This window comes from Corvus brachyrhynchos, unplaced genomic scaffold (assembly GCF_000691975.1).
Source record: "Corvus brachyrhynchos isolate BGI_N302 unplaced genomic scaffold, ASM69197v1 scaffold490, whole genome shotgun sequence".
Taxonomy (NCBI): Eukaryota; Metazoa; Chordata; class Aves; order Passeriformes; family Corvidae; genus Corvus; species Corvus brachyrhynchos.
This window is the reverse complement of record NW_008235774.1, coordinates 1417328-1420122: the sequence shown is the minus strand read 5'-3', so window position 1 is coordinate 1420122 and position 2795 is coordinate 1417328. Positions and strand designations below refer to the sequence as shown.

General features: G+C 56.9%; 1 protein-coding gene across 1 annotated transcript in view; it reads right to left on the bottom strand.

Annotated features, from left to right (window-relative positions):
* LOC103625646 (gap junction gamma-1 protein) overlaps window positions 1–344 on the bottom strand; it is a 5221-nt gene extending 4877 nt beyond the window's left edge. The window contains exon 1 of the mRNA XM_008645109.2: window positions 264–344. The gene's annotated coding sequence lies outside the window, so the exon portion shown is untranslated. The remainder of the gene's footprint in view (window positions 1–263) is intronic.
* Between the last annotated feature and the right edge of the window lie 2451 nt (window positions 345–2795).

Sequence of the window (2795 nt, the reverse complement as noted above, 5' to 3'; positions counted from 1 at the left end):
AAGGGAGGCTCCCGCCCCCCCCTGGGGGGGCGCTCCGAACCGCGGGTGTGGCTCAGCCCGCGGGCTGTTCAGGGGTGAGTCCGGCCGCAGGGTTAGCAGAGGGAGCCCCCGCTCCGGCCATGAGGGTCTCCCGCACAATAACTTCCTGTTCCTTACGGCGTTCTTCCCCTCTCAGTGGAGAGCGAGAATGGGAGAAAGGAGAGATCTCGTGGCACAGAGGAGAGGTGGCCCCACACATGGTGGGAACGCAGAGCAAGACGTACCTGTTTGGTGGTTATGTGCCTCAAGCCTTTTGAAGCCCGTGCCGCTTCTCGTGTCCTAGGCTAGGTTCCTGCAGCAGGACCGGGCTGAGCATGCAGCACCTCCAGATGTGCCTTTAGAGTCACCACTGCACTGCCAAGGCCAGCATAATGGCAGCAGTGGCTTTGAGTCACCACCCTGGCCCCGTGCCCTGTCCTTTCACCCAAGGACCCTGGCCACTCACTTTGCACCGCTAAAATTGGCTGTGTGAGAATTTTGTTGGGGCTGAGTCTCCACACTGGGCCAACCACACCCATGATGTCCTGGGCCCCGTTGTGTGGGGATGAGGAGGGATGCCGAGCAGTGAGCAGTCTTGCACAACCCAAATCGTCATGGGGAAGCTGGTGTCTTCGTAAGCGCATGAAACACTGCTTCTCCTTACTGAAACACGTGCTCCTTCTGCAGGAGGGTTTCTATGAACTGGCATGCAGGTGCAGCACCGGGGCTGGCTGGGAGGGCTGAGGCCATGAGGCTGGGGCAAGGAGAGGTATGGGGAGTGTGGCCATCACATCCAGTGTGGGGTTTTGGTTATTCTGCAGCAGCCGTGCAGCTTCCCTAAATCAGCAATGCCACCATGGCGTTATACCAGCACCCTGGGCACAGGCTTGGTGCTCTTACATGGAAGGGCAGCTGGAGCCCCCCATACCAGCGTTCTGTATCCTGACAGAGATGCAAGTGTGTGTGCAACAGGCTGGGGAAAAGGGCCCTGCTTTAGGCTCTTTTGCTCACTCCTTCCTTCGCCCCCACTCATGGATGGGTCAGTCCCAGGTGACACCTTAAGCCCTATGGAGGGAGAGCTGCAGCAAATTAAGGGGAATTTGACCAGCACATGAAGAAATAGTTCCCATTGAATCCTGTTCTCATGCGTGCAACTGTGGCATTAACATTTCTGTAAGGGAAAAGTGCGTTCCAGATCTAGCACAGACACTCTGGTCACAATCTCCATCCCAGGCCAGGAGAAACAGGAAGAGGTGGATGCAAGGAGACGGTAAGCTGAGCACAGAAACTCCAGCTTTTGGAAGAATGTAGGCAAGCTTTCAGGTCCAGAAATGAAACCCAGAGCTGCAGGGAGGTGACACCTGCAGTGCAGCATGGAGAGGTGGAAACGGGGCAGGGGGCTGCCAGCATGAGTACAGCATTCCAGCATGCTGGAGAGGTCAAGCAGCACATGTTCAACCTCCTGCTCTTGCCTGGCAGTTAAAGTGCCTTGTGGCTTTCCCCACAGTAACCACTTGTTTTCAAGTGTTTCCAGCCTGGAAAGCTCGCCTCCAGCCTGGCTTCAACCCCAGACAGCCAAGCAGTTTGCCAGGGGTAAGGGACCGATGTGACCCTTTGACTCTGGTGCTCAGCGCATTAAGAACAAGCCCCTATTTCACCAGCCTCACATTAAACTGGGGAGTGTGACCTCTGAGGCACCGCAAACTGAAGCTGTTGTAGCCGGAATGAAGCTGCTTCTTGGGCTGGGGTCAGGCACCACTGCTGCAGCATTTTTGCACAGCACAGCTCAGCCCACGCCTGGGCTGCAGGGCAGGGATTGCCTTGGGGGCCAGGCCCAGGGGCTGGTGTCACACACCCCATGGACAGGCATTAGTGTGCTTGTCAGCATTTTTGGAAGGATGTGTGTCTGAGCCCTCCAGTTTCCCCTGATGTTGCCCTGAGTGTTTCTGGAATCTACCCTTTTCTTAAGCTTGCAAAACCCAAATGCCTGCAGAGGTATCACCCTTTCAGCCTGGGGCAGAGGGAAAACCCACACCATCTGGGAACAGAAAACAATGGACAAAGAGTGTTGCCCACCCTCATCCCTTTCCACATCAGCTGAGGCTGACAGAGCATAGTGGGCAGGAAGGATGTACAGACCAGCGGTCTTGTGGGGTCTGGCTCAAAGATCAGCTTTGCAGAGGAAACAGGGGCACTGTCACCAACTGCAAAAGCCAGGATCAGCCCCAAAACACTGAGTCGTGGGGCAGAGCCATGGAAGGGCAGCTGCACAGCCCAGCAAGAGCAAGGGGAGCTGGTAAAAAAAGGAGATAGTGGCTGAGGGGGAGTGTAAGCAGAGGGATAAGAAGAACATCCACTTCTGGGACAAGCACTGCAGCTCAGGAGGGACATGGCAAGAGCTTGTGCAAGCAAGTGCTCCTCCCTCCCTGCTCACGCAGAGTGCTGCAACAGAGGCACCCTCTGAGACTCCACTGCCAGACCCTGCCTTGGCTACCAGAGGGTGCAGGGAGGGTGCAGGGCCCAGTCTGGCTCTCGATAGCAGCCTCGTTTTCTGCTCTGATCAATACAGCAGGATGGGCTGGGCCCTGCTAGGACTGCCTCTGCTTCCAGAGACAATGGTAGTAGGGCAGACAGTGGGGCTGGACACCCTGGCTGGTGCCTGGCAGTGGGGTGAGGAAGCAAGGTCCACCCTCTCCAAGCAGGGCCGAGCAGGCAGCACTGCAGGTAGGCAGCACTGCAGGTAAGCAACACGCATCCCTGGCAGCAAACACGCTCTT